This window comes from Larimichthys crocea, unplaced genomic scaffold (genome assembly GCF_000972845.2).
Source record: "Larimichthys crocea isolate SSNF unplaced genomic scaffold, L_crocea_2.0 scaffold59955, whole genome shotgun sequence".
NCBI classification, from domain to species: domain Eukaryota; kingdom Metazoa; phylum Chordata; class Actinopteri; family Sciaenidae; genus Larimichthys; species Larimichthys crocea.
In genome coordinates, this window is record NW_020857846.1 from 1 (window position 1) to 16,781 (window position 16,781).

Genomic DNA, 16,781 nt, shown 5'->3' on the forward strand with positions numbered 1-16,781 from the left:
GTGACATAATCTGATGTCTGATGTTGAGGAAATAGTTGTTGTGAGCTCATCGAATAGAGACAGCCTGGGTTTTTTCGGCCATCTTCTCAGGACAAAAGGGTGGTCCACGAGGAGTCGCCAGGGTGACATGGAACGAGGTGTAAATTGCCGCGTCCAGCGGACTCAAGCTTGCCGCTTACAATCCGTCTGCCTCTGAATGGGGCTACACGAGAGGGACACCACGCAAGTGAACATAAATCCTGATGGAGTGCCGGGGATTGAACCCGGGCCTCATACATGCAAGCATGCGTCTCTCCCACTGAACTACATCCCCCGCGTGTGCTGCTTTGAATACATCGGAGACGCGCGGCAAACATGCAACAACAGATTGACGTGTAGTTTAACTTGCCTGCAGCTAATTAGCAAGAGTGTCACTGACTATAGAACCTTTGAACAACTACACAGCGCAGAGGTGTTATACTAAGACATCAGTCAATCTGTGGCGGAGAAAACTCTATCCAGAATTCGCAAGTGGAGCCAAGGGCAGGGAATTTCCGTTTTCACTACTCATCCCCACTCAACGGGCCTCTAATGACGACCAACGATTCCATGCATTTCAAAAGTGTGACATGGGGAGTCGTCAGGGGACATATCTGATGTCTGAGTTGAGGAATAGTTGTTGATGGAGCCTTCATCGAATAGAGACAGCTGGGTTTTTTCGGCCATCTTCTCGAGACAAAAGGGTGGTCACGGGAGTCGCCAGGGTGACATGGAACGAGGTGTAAATTGCTGTGAAACCGGAGCGTATATCGAGCCCGAGTCCCACAAAAGCAATCGTACGTGTCCTGTAAACGCTGGCCAAGAAGAAGATCGAGTCCAGCTGCGATGGCCGGGGGCCATCGAACCCGGTCAATTGCTTGGAAGGCAGCTTGCTCACCCCTATACCACCATCGCTGCAGAAAAGGAAATATGAACTGCAGACCTCAGCGGCGTTGTGTCAGGAGTTCCACACGTAGGAATACGGGAGGAAAAAGGGTCACCAGGGCAGGAAAGAGTGGGAAAAGCCGTGGTGTGATGAAAGCGCTTGTCTGCTCTGTGGTAACCAGCAGTAACGTTGGTACTGACTTTATCAACCGTTTCTATGCAGTGCAAGCCCCACTTCATTGAGTAGAGGGGCTCGGTTTTAGACGTTATTCAAACCTGCGCAGGTTGCCCAGTGCATGGTTATGCTTTGTGACAAGCACCTGCACAATCGCCACTGACTCCTCCCGCCCATTGTTTGCTCACGTTCAGAGTCCCTCTGCCTTGCTGTGGGCTGTGTTAAAACATCCAGCGTTGTCGGGCAGGATTCGAAACCTGCGCGGGGGACCCCAATGGATTTCTAGTCCATACGCCTTAACCACTCGGCCACGAACAACCACTCTGAACGGCGTGTCTGGTTGGCTTAGAAAATGGACAGTATCACCCCCTATTGCACACGAACGATTGTCTCTCTTTTACTCAACCAGAAATATTCCACCAGTTTCCATTGCCTGGGGGCCCACATTTCTGTTGGTGGCGGTGTCGGTTTTTGTGTTTCTCTACTCTGCCCCCTCTCAGCTCAACCCGGTTTTGGAATTTCAGTCCTTATAGCTGACAAAATGATATACGCTGTAGTCACGCCTTTGTTGTCATCCAGCCGTGAAACGGAGGCTGGACTCCTAATTTAGGAAGAACAGTCCTCTTTTGTTTCTGACTTTAGTTTACACGAGCACTGCGAGGAAGCAGCATTATGGGGGTGGGGGCAGAGGCGAGCAACGGCACGGCAGTTGAGGTCACGCAGGACAGGTGAGCAAGTGAGGTTGCAGCGTCCAGCGGACTCAAACTTGCCGCTTACAATCCGTCTGCTCTGAATGGGGCTCACCCTGGAGCACACCACGCAATGAAACTAAATCTGATGGAGATTGCCGGGGATTGAACCCTCGGGCCTCATAAGTGCAAAGCATGCGCTCTCCCCACTGAGCACATCCCCGCGTGTGCTTGCCTTTTACAACATCGGAGACGCGTGGCAAACATGCAACAACAGATTGACGTGTAGTTTAACTTGCCCTGCAGCTATAATTAGCAAGATGTCACTGACTATAGAACCTCTTTGACAAACTCAACAGCGCAGAGGTGATACTAAGACATCAGCAATCTTTGCTGGAGAAAAAACTCTATCCAGAATTTCGCAAGTGGAGTCAAGGGCAGAGGAATTTCCGTTTTCACTACTCATCCCCACTCAACGGGCCTCTAATGACGACCAACGAGTTCCATGCATTTCAAAATGTGTGACCATGGGGTCGTCCGCGGGTGACATAATCTGATGTCTGAGTTGAGAAATAGTTGTTGATGGAGCTTCATCGAATAGAGACAGCTGGGTTTTTTTCGGCCATCTTCTCGAGACAAAAGGGTGGTCACGGGAGTCGCCAGGGTGACATGGAACGAGGTGTAAATTGCTGTGAAACCGGAGCGTATATCGAGCCCGAGTCCCACAAAAGCAATCGTACGTGTCCTGTAAACGCTGGCCAAGAAGAAGATGGAGTCCAGCTGCGATGGCCGGGAATCAAACCCGGGTCAACTGCTTGGAAGGCAGCTATGCTCACCACTATACCACCATCGCTGCAGAAAAGGAAAAAATGACACTGCAGACTCAGCGGTTTGTGTCAGGAGTTCCACACGTGGAAACGGGAGGAAAAGGGCAGGAAGAGTGTCTGAGTTGCGAAATAGTTGTTGATGGAGCTTCATCGAATAGAGACAGCTGGGTTTTATACGGCCATCTTCTCGAGACAAAAGGATGGTCCAGCCAACATTCAGTCAGTTAGTTTCCTCTGCCTCCATAAGCCTTTGGAAGAAGCTCACCAGGGACCTCATGTCCAAAACTTGCGGACGCACAAAAAAGTGGCCTACGTCCTTTTCCACGCTTCCACGTTCTGGGGCCTCATGTACAAATACTTGAGTGGATTCTCACGTGAAACTTGGCGTACGCCAAAACCCAGAAACTGTCATATGCACAAAAAGATTCAGATGTATCAAAGTGTGCGTTCGCATGGATCCAAGCACGTTTCTTTTGTACATCCCAATAAACGTGGAATTGAGCGCACATGCAACTCCTCCCTGTCCACGCCCCATTTACATATGCAAATCTATTTAAATAGGCCCTGGACCCGAGATTCACCTCTTTGTCCGATCAGATAACGCCATGAACAAAGGAAAGTAAATGAATTTCACAGAGTCTAAGCTAAAGATTCTAGTGAATGAAGTGGAGATTCTGTTTGGTACCCTGTCAACAGGGATAAATATGACCAAAAAAAAGACGTGAGTAGGAGCGTGTGTGTGAGGCTGTAAATGCCGTGGGATCCGAGCAGCGCACACACAGGTGTGGACAGGTGTGGCGCCGCGGCTGACATTTTACGCCCGCTTTTACTGACAAGAATACTGAACACAGGGAGACAATCAGGGGCTTGTTAGAAAGCTCTGCAGCTCTAATTTCACCAGCAGAAAATAAAGAAAACCAAAAACATGATATTTGAATGCGCACATGCCCAAATATGCACTGGCACACTGGCACGGCTTCTGGGTAAGTAAAGAGTTTATTCGTTTAATTGTTTCGTATGTAATCCAGCGTTACATACGGGACAATTAAACGAATAGAAGCCACCCATCGCGCACCGTGCCAGTCTCCAGCCTGTTCTCAGCAATGCTGTTAGTCATAATGAATGAGTCGTGCGTTGATCCAGGCCACCTTGCCACGATGTTAGTTAGCTGCATTTGCGCATCACATGTGATTTGAACATTGATGGAATGAAAATGTTTCCTACTTAGATAAACAAATTCATCCTGTGATGGCGCTTTTATAGCAATGTGTGTGCAGTCAATAGCTCCGATTACATTAGGGAAAACGGCTCTCGCTGCAAACTGCGCTTTAATGCTGGCTTGTTCAACAGCACTGTATGGGAATCTGATGTACCAGGATGACATTCGGATGATTCCGTCCCACACAGCTGGCATGGCTCGGCTCAAGGTTGACTGGCACACTCCTGACCGATCAGCCAGCTTTGCTGGAATGCCCCTGTTGCCAGGAACCCCAGAGTGGTCAGCACAACCCCGGGCTACTCGCCGCCCTAGAGCGCCCCCGTTGAGCTCTAGGGCCAGCCGCAGCTCTGCGCACAACTCCAGTAACACTGGCCTTGGTTACCGAAATCGGCTTATGAGCCAATTATCATGGTTCGCAAGTAAATCCTTGCATTCCTTAAATCGCTCACGTCGGATTGCACCATTTGCAAGGTCCTCTAACAGCGCTAACACTGCCATTGTTAATATCATTTTCTTAATCACATTACGCATGCTTTTATATCCACCTATATAATTGCAAAGACGTGGGTGTGTTGATTGTTCATAAATGTGTCTCTGATGTGCACATCCATCTGATGACTACTTGTTTTCACATTATTAACAGTTTCCCAGCATCACCTCTAAGGAACAACAGCTGTAGAAACGTGTGTATGACAGCTATGAAGTTGGCGTGGGTCACGCACATTTCTACGATTGTTTCACGTCTGATACATCTGAACGTGAGCGTGGAAAAGGACGTACGCCACTTTTTTGCGTGTACGCATGCTTTGTACATGAGGCCCCAGATGTTTCAGACATGAAATGATCGTAGAAATGTGCGTGACCCACGCCAACTTCATAGCTGTCGTACGCACGTTTCTACAGCTATTGTTCCTTAGAGGTGACGCTGGGAAACTGTTAACAATGTGAAAACAAGTAGTCATCAGAGTGATGTGCACATCAGAGACACACTTATGAACAATTAACACACCCACGTGTTTGCAATTATATAGGTGGATATAAAAGCATGCGTAATGTGATGACGAAAATGATATTAACAATGGCAGTGTTAGCGTTGTTAGAGGACCTTGCAAATGGTGCAATCAGTGTGCGAGTATTTAAGGAACGCGAGGATTTACTTGCAAACCATGATAATTGGCTCACAAGCCGATTTCGGTTACCAAGGCCAGTGAGTTGTGCAGTGATGCGCAAATGCAGCTAACTAACATCGCGGCAAGGTGGCCTGGTTCAACGCACGACTCATTCATTATGACTAACAGCATGGTTGGGAACAGGCTGGAGGCCGGCACGGTGCGCGATGGGTGGCTTCTGGGTGAGTAAATACTTTATTATAAGGCTATAGGAAGATCTTTGGAGTCATCACTCTTCATAGACAGACAGCTGGATACTGGAGACTCTGCTCTCTGTCTGTTGGTCTGAACTCTTCAAACACCAACTTGTTTTTATCCATATCACATGAATCCTTGATAAATTATCCAATTAAAGTCATTTAGGAAACTCTAAACACACAAACTGCTGCTGATGAGGTTATAGTTATAGCCTGTATAATTCCTCTTAGATCAGATTACAAGTCTTCTAGGTGACCTGACTGTTATCACAGATACAAAGAGGAAGACAACACAAATGATTTCTCAGTGTCACAATAAGTTTGTTTTAATTTTTTAAAAAGATTAATATAGGACTGTCGGGCCTATAGTTTAGTTTGTTTTTTTACTACCTGCTTTATTGTGTGGTTTCCCTGACTTCCTGTTTGTGTTCATTCTAGGTGTCTTCGCTCCCTGTGTGATTGTCTATTGTTTTCACCTGTGCCTCGTTAGGGCCTCCGCTCGTGTGTGTGTGTGTGTGTGTGTGTGTGTGTGTGTGTGTATATATATATATGCCTGCTTCTCCCAGTGTGTCTCTGTTAGATTGTCTGCATCCTTTTGTGAGTAGCTTTTCCGGCATTTTTCCTTGTAATTAGTTTCCTTGTGTTTCCTCGACCCAGTTTGTTTCTTGCCTCGTCTTTGCCTGATCTCACTGTTTTATGGTTTTGACCCTCGCCTGTTTTTTGGACTTCCCTTCTGCCTGAGCTGACTGCCTTTTTGTGAACCGACCCCGGACTGTTTAATAAACCACTTCTCCACATCTGTCTGTCTCTGGTCTGCTCTGTGGGTCCAGTTGTCTGTCTGAACCTGACAAAGACCACATAAATGGAAAATATGTAGTCATGTACATGATTTAGCAGCAGTTGCCTTACTTTGTGTCTGAGGGTCCAGGTTCATCACTGAACTGTGGAGGATGACCTTTGGACTGGTCACTTTTCAGAGACAGACAGCTGGATACTGGAGACTCTGCTCTCTGTCTGTTGGACTGAACTCTGCAAACACCAACATGTTTTTATTCATATCACATGAATCCTTGATAAATTCTCTGATGAAAGCAATTTAGGAGCTCTGAATACACAAACATGATTCCTGTTAAAACACTTTGGTGGAAAATGTAATATAGGGGCACAGAAACAGACAAAATGGCATCAAAAGTAAAAATTATTCAAATAAATGAGTTCATAGCAGTTCTCTTACTTTGTGTCTGAGGGTCCAGGTTCATCACTGAAGGTCAGAGGAGGCTCTTTGGAGCGGTCACTCTGCATAGACAGACAGCTGGATACTGGAGACTCTGCTCTGTCCACCATTTTTTCCTGTGAATTATTCAGCCAATCATGACTTTATGTTGACAAAAGAATCATAGTGTTGAGTTCATTCAAACATTTCTGTTATCTATATCTATCTATATTTGTTCATGTTAATTTCTGTTTTGTGTCAGAGTTTTAAGTTAGACTAATGTCTGCAGGAAACCAGCCTGTTTTCAAGGTCAGCATGTACATTATAGTGCATGTTTACATACAAGTAAAATATTTATCAATGTATGAGCTTGATAATTCACATTTTTCAAACAATATACAAAACTTTTCTCTGTTCCTTATTTTGCCATCAAATCAAATAACTCTTTCCAGAATATTACATTATGGACTTAAAATGTAAATAAAAAGTGCTACAACACTTGAACACACCACAGCAGAACAAGAAGAACCGCTGTCCCTGTGTGATGCATGAAATACTGTACCTGCATACAAATAGACCATTTATTATTATTATAGCACAAATGCACATACTTACAAAGGCATACTTATAAATACTATACAGCTGGTTCAATGCCAAGTATACCTATGATGTCATATAACAGCCACTAGATGGCGGTAAAGTCCAACTGAAAAGTTCAAACTGTTGTCATTGTTTTCTATCTGCTCTGGAAGTCCAAATTTAAAACCAGACTACAAATATTATTCCAGTTCAATTGCAGTTCACTTTAAAGATGGATACACAGTGTTCCCTCAAACTTTAATGTTCTGTTCCCAAAAGTTTCAGCAACTTTATAAGAAATATATTCAAGTTCATCACCAAATGGTGGCACCGCAGAGAGGGCACTTTGTGAAAGCTTCATCGTGGGCTGTGGTGTCGATGTGAAGGAAGCTGATACTGAGAGATCATCTAAATGTAATCACACTTGGTTCATACTTCTCTGTGCTTCATGTTCAGAGTCGGAAAAACTATGGCCTGCTTTCCCCCAGAAGAGGAACTTATCTTTAAAAAAGATAAAGACAGAAGAGAGATAAAAGACCGTAATAGTAAACATGAAGAACATTTCTATTTTACACCTATGAGCTAGAAGTTTTGTTGAGTCACACCAGAGCACATCGTGCTGAGAGAGTTGAGAAACTGCAGAAGTGTGTTTGTGGTAGTAGTGTTTGTACCGAAGGCATTTTGGATCAATGGGAAGAAGAAGAGGAGGTTTTCAGACCCAGTGTGCAGGCGAATGCTGACAGGAGCACAGCGGTGTCGTGCCCGAACAGGAGCTGGGCAACCAGGCTCAGCACCTCTATGGACATAACAACAGAGTAGAAGAGACAGTATTCACACCTGGCCTGTGAGTTCCTTCCAGGCCCTCTTGACATGGTCATAGAGTACCACAAGTACAGATTATCAAGGTATCAAACCTAATTACATTATTTACATTTGATTCTTTAATGTACTTATATACAGTATACTATAGACACACACATGCATGTATATAGTTTACAATTCAAATGTTTCTATATTAATATTCATGAATAAAAGAAGATCAACAGATGCATGTGATGCATTTATTTCAATGACATGCAGATAAACATGTACTTTTAAGTATGACAGTACTTCCCATCAGTAGCATTCCATTTCAAATCAAATCAAATCAAATCAATTTTATTTGTATAGCCCAAAGTCCACAAGTACTTTGCTCAGAGGCTTTACAATCTGTACAGGGGTGACACCTCTGTCCTTAGACCCTGTTCGGTGCGGAAAAACTGCCACAAAAACCTTTAACAGGGAAAAAAGGTGGAAGACCAACCTCAGGAAGAGCCACAGAGGAGGATCCTCTCCCAGGACGGACAGACGGCAATGGATGCCACGTCTACAGGACAATCACCACAAACATATTGTACAACTGAAAAATTTCTAAAGATTTTGAGTGTGCCTGGACTCTGGCCCCGTCCGTCCCCATGCATTATACTGACACTGCTCAGCAGACTAGAAAAAGAAATTTTGAGAGTGACGAGTGGGCTGTTGCTGGGGGTCTGTATTCAAAAAGCACACCTCAAATAGTCCATTATTTAACCTGTTTATTTAGACCACAGGAGCAGCTAGCGCTACGTGTAGACAATTAAATTAGCATTTTAGCTAGCATTAGCATAGCATAGGTTAGCAACCCTGTTAGCGCTCGATGGTAGCAGTTAACATTGTTTTTACATTAGCATTTAGACGCCTTGTTAACATTAGCATGTTCGCGGTGGCTAACAGTTAATATTAGTGTAACCCTTCTGAGCAGAGAAGTATTAGATTATGATAATTATTATAACTTGAACTAATGGCCAGAATAAGAAACAGAAGATTTAAATTCGCTACGGAGCCCAGGTGTAACCAACCGATGCACATGAACGACACGACACTTTGGCCTCTTTTTGTTTAATGAGTACAATGCTCCCCTATTTTAATATGAAGCTGGGGAGAATAATAAACCACATGAAATACACTACAACGCCTCCTCCGGGTAGTATGGAAATATAAACAAAATAAAAAGTTTTCGCAGCTGCCGTGTTTTTCTTTGTTCTGTTCACTTCACTATATCTGCACCCCTTTAGGTGTCAGTCCCGCCACACGTGTGTGGGTTTTGGTGTGTGTATGTGTAAAGTGAGCAAAAGGATTCTTAATTCCGCGGTGTACGCTTACGATCCTCCAGGGTCCGGCTCGCCATCCGGTCTCTCTCTGGCTCCGTCTCCAGACAGGCTCTATCGAAATCAAGGGTTCCTCAAAAACCTGACCTACAATAAGTAGGATCAGAACATATTTCTTCAATTTCTCAGATCTTAAACTATGAATCACCTTTAAAATTGTCTTCTCTATTCTGTAGAGTAAGTGCTTTAACTAAACTGTATTGCAAATAAGATACAATTTCTCGTAGAAAAAGGTAAATAATTAAGTAATTATGATACAAATGATTATTTTTCTAACAGTACCATCACATATATTTTATATATATATATATATATATATATTCCGCTATTTACCATGCAATTAACTATTAATTATCACAAATAACCAAAATGTAAACTCTTGTAATGTTCACAGTAAGAAACCATAACTTAATGTGCTTAAAATAAACAAATATGGTCACAGTCACACACATAGCACACCATAACTCAGTAAAAGCATAGACAAAATGTACCTCAGAGCTTATTCATCAATACTTGGTGTGACTAGCAGTGCTGATTAGCCCCGGAGCTAGCGCTCCGATATTAGCATTGAGGCTAGTGGTTAGCTCACGGAGTTAGCCGTTTAGCTTGTAGCATAGCGTTTTAGCATTTAGCATAGCCACAGCAGGACGATCTCTTCACCGCTGCGATTCTTCACCCGAGCGAATCCTCCAACTGCACTCCTGCAGGTCGTGGTCGTCCGGGAGATTCCTCCTTGATTTTTCCGAGTTTTTAATCACTTTTTTCCAGTTTTCCACTTTTCTGTTTTTCCGTCCTTGACATTAAGACCGTGTCCAGAACATGCTTCCTCTTGCTCCTTCTAGGGCTTTAGCGAAAGTGAACCTGCGTCAGGTGGGATTACACGACTGCGGTCTGCTCCTACCGACTTTGTTGACAGACCGGGACCACAACTCATCCCTTTCAATTAAAGTTCCCCTAGTTTTTCCACATGAATAACCACCAAATACTCTTTTCTTCATGAATTTGACAGTCTTTTACTCACATATTTCTTTTTTCTTCGATATGAAATTAATACATTTTTAACACATTTTTTAGCTTAATTATCTGTCTGTCTGTTTTTAATGCACAATGAAATTACCTTTTAATGCACATGTTTTTTATCTGGGTTACACCAGCTGTTGCATTAGCATGTTAGCATTTGCATGTTAGCGCTGATGGGCTAAGCAATTAACATTACCATGTTGGCATTACCATGTTAAACATTAGCAGTATTTAATTCCTAATTAGTGGCTAATGGTATTATCATTAACATGTTAACGAGCTAGCTGCTCTGCTGTCTCTGTCTGCCATTTTAGACAGCAGTTCAAATTAAGTGCCAAGAACATACTAAAATGGCTGCCGCTCGGCTCTGGTGGCCCCTCCCCCCTCTCTTCCTTAAGCAGCCTGAAGGTTGCCAAGCACCAGGACCAACTGTAATCAGGGGAGCAGTTGAACTGTTAGAATGTCAGTTAGAGTACTGAGAGAAAATGCTGAGGAACTCCTCTCGAAAAAGGAAGGACGCTGACACCAACCGTATTTCCACATCATTGAACCGGCTTAACCTGAGCACGATGAGACCTCTCCTGATTGTTTTACATATTTGTTTTGTGTCGTAAATGAAGAAATGTGTCCTCAGGAGCAAGAGAGAGAAACGTTACTTCTGCCTTCTCCAGAAAATTTCCTCCTTTTTTAATATGGGAGTCTAGAGGCTGTTCGGTCGGGAGTAGTCGCTTCAATGAGGCGTACTGAGCCAAAACTATATGTCTGACAGCTTTGGCAGGCAAATGTGAGTGATACAAAACATAATTTGCTACGTTTTTATGTAAGAAATCGTGTCTGTAGTGGGGCATTTGAGGCCACGGTAGTCGAATCCATTTTATTTTTTCACGATTTTTCTCCCTGCTCCTTCATTATCTCCCTATCTGATGATCCGTCTCAAGACGACTGATGAAGATAACATGGCCAATTAAACACTGTGCTTTGGTCTAGGAGGACATTAACTGAGACCTTATTTTGATTCTAATTTAGTCTGAAACTGTCACGATGTGAGCAAACAGAACAAACTTCCAAAATGAATTTGAAATATAACATGGAAATTTACTGCAATTCTCAATTATACAACAAAAAGCAAAGCAAAAAAAATAATCAGTTGAAATAAGTGACAGAGCAGCAGCAGAGCAGTCCAGAGGAACACACAGGGATGATGGTGGACTTGACATTGAGCTGATCTCAGAGCAGTTCAGACTGCAGCACTGACAGTCATCTCCACTTGTTATGATTCCTCCGTCAGTCTCTGCTGGATGAAGCTCTCCTCTCCACTCCACCTCCCAGTAACATGGCCCAGTCAGAGCTGATGCTGCTGCTTCAACCTCTCTGGATCATCAGGACTCAGCTGATCCTCACTCGACATGACCACCTTTCTCACCACTTCCAGCTGATGAGAGAAGAAGACAGACAACAGAAGTCATGAATCAGTGTTCACAGAGACTCCCTTCATCAGCTGTCAGTCAGTGATGATTTAGTACAATACTGCTGAGACCAGCATGGACTGACTCCAACCCTCTACTGACCTCAGAGTCTTCAGTCTGCAGTGTGGACTCTTCACAAGATCACACAGCAGCTTCACATCTGAATCCTGCAGGTTGTTTCCTCTCAGGTCCAGCTCTGTCAGATGGGAGGGGTTGGACATCAGAGCTGAGGCCAGAGAAGCACAGCTGATCTCTGACAACCTGCAGCTCCACAATCTAAATGAAGAATAAATGATGTAACTTTAGAAGACAATGTTTGAAATCATTCAATGTTTAATCATCTGAAGAAGGTTTAAAATGTATTTTAGTTGAAATACATAATTTTTTGTATTTATTTATTTTGTATTCTAATTTATTTCAACAAGAACATGATGAGGAATACGAGTTAAAACTTTAAAAGGTTCACAGTGAATTATCCAGTGTAGATTTTTCTTGTTATATTCAGGTTTAAATGTGCAGCTCAACATTGCTCTGTCACAGTCAATGGACTAAACCACAGAAGAAGAAAATAGACTTTAGCATTCAGATACTCAGTGTGGATCAGTATAATATCAGCCTGATGTCTGCAGTTTAGTGTCACCACAACCTTTATATCATGTTAGTAATAATATGATAATAATAATAAACAAAAAATAATCTCAGCACAGAAGTTAAAAATGATGTCTGACCCCAGGGTCTTCAGTCTGCAGTGTGTACTCTCGAGAAAATCACACAGCAGCTTCACTCCTGAATCCTGTAGCTTGTTTTCACTCAGGTCCAGCTCTGTCAGATGGGAGGGGTTGGACTTCAGAGCTGAGGCCAGAGAAGCACAGCTGATCTCTGACAAACTGCAGCTCCACAATCTGAATGAAGATTAAATGATGTAGATAAAAATGGAGTAAAGTGACATTATCATAATGTCAGCCATCTACAGAAATCATCCAAATGTCAGCACACCATTTATACAACCATTAATGTAAACGCAGATTAATAACATGCTGCTGATCTTAGACAAGTCTGTAATGATCCTATGATACTGATCTATCTCTGTCTACCGATGTTTCTGTGTGTTATGAAGGTTAAATATCAACAATCAGACATCATTTGTAAAAACACTTTGAAATCAACAGAAACTAGAGAAATATTTTCAATTTCAGCAAGTAAACTTGATCAATTTAAAACAAATATGAGTTCAGAGGATCTTCTGTATACAGATGTGACCATTTACCAACAATCATAAACATTCATTTACTTTAACAACTAACAGAAGACTTTTTCTACTGTTTTTTTAAGAAACACAAGTCTTTGGTGACTGCAGACTAAATTTAACACAAGAAAGATGAAAATATGAACAAAAGAGACTTCACAACTGTCTTGTCCTTTTCCTATATAAACTGCTGTGCCAGGCTACAGGGCTCTATTTAAAAAAAAAGGCTTGAGTCACTTGTTTCTGTTTTCCTCTGTCAATTATTTGTTTTGTTTTATCAATAAGCAACAAAAAACATTTTCAAACTAAACATGAGGTCAAAGATTGTTAATCCTGTTAAGCTTGCATCAATCTGTCTGTTCAGACAAAAGGAGCTCTTCAGTCACACAGTCACACCTCTTGCTCTTTACACGGCTGATAGAAGTCTGAGTTAATCAGAACAGCTAATAAATTCATTAATAAATTCAAGATGACTATTCTGACACTAGCTGGGATAGGTGCCAGTCTATTTATGTATTCTGATACTTAAAAGAAACCATAACTTAGATGTCTCATCAGCTAAATAAATTATCTAAATTCTAAAATTATTGACCACAAAAAAATGGCTTCAACAACCACTTTATGAATGTAAGTTATGTATGAACATAAATTAGGTTCTGTTGGAGTCATTTTTGAGTTCAGGAAAATCTGTAAAAAAGTTAAACAAGTTTAATTATGTTGCTTTCATTTATGAAGGAAATTAATATGAAATCTATTCTGAATAGGGATACATTAAGAAAGTCGTTAAAACAGGTTCTACCATTTTTATTATGTGGTGACGTATATGACACACCTCTCATGGACAGGTGGTCTTGAGGAATTGTTAGATGGCTGAAGAGTAACAGTTTTCTGACCACACCCTTGGTATGTTTTTGAACCCTATGTTTAATTTATTTTGTTTTGTCAAACTCAACCAGAGTTTATGATTTAGTAAACGACATCACAGTGTTTGACAACTGTTAAATAAATATATCAGCTCTATAAGAGTAACAGAGAACTGACCCCAGAGTCTTCAATCTGCAGTGTGGACTCTTCAGAAAATCACACAGCAGCTTCACTCCTGAATCCTGCAGCTTGTTTTCACTCAGGTCCAGCTCTGTCAGATGGGAGGGGTTGGACTTCAGAGCTGAGGCCAGAGAAGCACAGCTGATCTCTGACAAACTGCAGTCCCTCAATCTGAATGAAGAAAAAATGATGTAGATAAAAATGGAGTAGAGTGACATCATCATAATGTCAGCCTTCTAGAGAAATCATCCCAGATGATTAATAACATGGTGCTGATCTCAGAAAAGTCTGTATTGATCCAATGATACTGATCAATATCTGTGTCTTGATCTTTGTGTGTGTTCTGAAGGTTAAATATCAATAATCAGACATCATTTGTAAAAACATTTTGAAATGAACAGAGACTAGAGAAATATTTTCAATTTCAGCAAGTAAACTTGATCAATTTAAAGCGAATTAGTTCAGAGGATCTTCTGTATACAGATGTGACTATTTACCAACAATCATAAACATTCATTTACTTTAACAACTAACAGAAGACTTTTTCTACAGTTTCTTTAAGAAACAGAAGTCTTTGGTGACTGCAGACTAAATTTAACACAAGATGAAAATATGAACAAAAGAGACCTCACAACTGTCTTGTCCTTTTTCTATATAAACTGCTGTGCCAGGTTACAGGGCTCTATTTAAAAAAAGGCTTGAGTCACTAATTTCTGTTTTCCTCTGTCAATTATTTGTTTTGTTTTATCAATAAGCAATAAAAAACATTTTAAAACTAAACATGAGGTCAAAGATTGTTAATCATGTTAAGCTTGCATCAATCTGTCTGTTCAGACAAAAGGAGCTCTTCAGTCACACCTCTTGCTCTTTACACGGCTGATAGAAGTCTGAGTTAATCAGAACAGCTAATAAATTCATTAATACATTCAAGATGACTATTCTGACATTAGCTGGGATAGGCGCCAGCCTATTTATGTATTCTGATACTTAAACAAACCATAACTTAGATGTCTCATCAGCTAAATAAATTATCTAAATTCTAAAATTATTGACCACAAAAAATGGCTTCAACAACAACTTCATGAATGTAAATTATGTATGAACGTAAATTAGGTTTTGTTGGAGTCTTTTTTGAGTTAAGCAAAGTCTGTAAAAGAGTTAAACGAGTTTAATTATGTTACTTTTCATTTATGAAGGAAATGAATATGAAATCTATTCTCAACAGGGATAAATTAAGAAAGTCGTTAAAACAGGTTCTCTCATTTTTGTTATGTGGTGACGTATATGACACACCTCTCATGGACAGGTGGTCTTGAGGAATTGTTAGATGGCTGAAGAGTAACAGTTTTCTGACCACACACTTGGTATGTTTTTGAACCCTATGTTTAATTTATTTTCTTTTGTCAAACTCAACCAGAGTTTATGATTTAGTAAACGACATCACAGTGTTTGACAACTGTTAAATAAATATATCAGATCTATAATAGTAACAGAGAACTGACCCCAGATTCTTCAGTCTGCAGTGTGGACTCTCGAGAAAATCACACAGCAGCTTCACTCCTGAATCCTGCAGGTTATTGTCACTCAGGTCCAGGTATCTCAGATGAGAAGGGTTGGATTTCAGAGCTGAGGCCAGAGAAGCACAGCTGATCTCTGACAAACTGCAGTCCCTCAATCTGAATGAAGAATAAATTATGTCAACACAGATTAATACAATACTTCTGATGTCACTCAAGTGTGGAATAATTTGAATATATCAAATCAGAAATGTTTTACTGTAACTGTTTAATATTTATATCAGGACCTTTTTACTGTATTCGGTCTCTCAGTAGGTACATGTCATCAAAGCAGAGGCCTGCATTGTTTCATCAAGTTTCATCAGTCTCAGTTAGATAAATGACTCTGGTAACCACGTTACAACAGATTTTTCTTTTTCAGCTTGAGACAGACCTTGAATCTTACTTTGTCGTGATGTTTTGTCCTGTGTCAAGCTGCTGTTTATCACTTTTAGCTCTGGTTTAATGCACACCACACCAAAGCATGTGAGGGTTGGCTGTAGCCATATCAGCTTCTGACATCATGAAGATCATCACCCGTTCCTCACTTCACTTGATTGAACTAACCTGGTCTGTTTCTTCCTCTGTTTACACAGAAGCTCAACTCTCTGCAGCCTGTTTTAACTGTGGCCCTCTTATCCCTCACACATGTCTCCAGCCTCACAAGTACTGACATCATCTCCACTGACTGAGGACCACGAAAAACAGTCCTATCAAACATTTTATTACATTTTTTAATTTCATCAGATTTTCACTAAGGCAAATCTTGAAGAATGAAATAGAGTCAATGAACTGACCTCAGAGTCTCCAGTTTACAGTTTGGACTCTCCGTCCAGCAGACTGGTCTTCACTCCTGAATCCTGCAGCGTGTTTCCACTCAGGTCCAGCTCTCTCAGGTGGGAGGGGTTGGATTCGAGCTGAGGCCACGACTTCACAGTGAGTCTCTGGAGTCCACAGTTAGAAAGTCTGTCATGACACATATTCAAAACATGTTATGATGAAATCAGACCTCAGCACAACATACTCAGAGTTTTGAAACAACAATCTTTGTTTGGTATGATCAGCACTTATGGTGGCTAATGTTCATTAATGTAAGCAAACTTTAGATGGAAATGGTTAATTATAGTGCAATTGTTGCATTTGAGATCGATAAGAATCATTCTTATTGATTTATTTAAGTTGCAGTTGTTTTGCTTATTTCATTGGATGAGAAAAAAGTGCTTTTATTTTTAAATACGTTCCACATGACTCAACCTCCTCTGCAACTATTTTCCTGTTCGTAGCATACCTGC

The 16,781-nt window shown here is 41.5% G+C and overlaps 1 long non-coding RNA gene and 2 other non-coding genes across 3 annotated transcripts; all 3 read right to left on the reverse strand.

The window, feature by feature from the left end:
- Positions 1-1,313: 1,313 nt before the first annotated feature.
- On the reverse strand, positions 1,314-1,396 carry trnas-aga (transfer RNA serine (anticodon AGA)). The gene has a single exon. It is a non-coding gene; the product is annotated as a tRNA-Ser (tRNA).
- A 1,152-nt stretch (positions 1,397-2,548) lies between these two features.
- trnag-ucc (transfer RNA glycine (anticodon UCC)) lies at positions 2,549-2,620 on the reverse strand. Its single transcript has one exon. It is a non-coding gene; the product is annotated as a tRNA-Gly (tRNA).
- A 9,206-nt stretch (positions 2,621-11,826) lies between these two features.
- On the reverse strand, positions 11,827-16,427 carry LOC113745286 (uncharacterized). The gene is made up of 3 exons (XR_003462075.1): positions 16,287-16,427; positions 15,436-15,609; positions 11,827-14,104 (listed from the first exon to the last, which is right to left on the reverse strand). It is a non-coding gene; the product is annotated as an uncharacterized LOC113745286 (long non-coding RNA).
- Between the last annotated feature and the right edge of the window lie 354 nt (positions 16,428-16,781).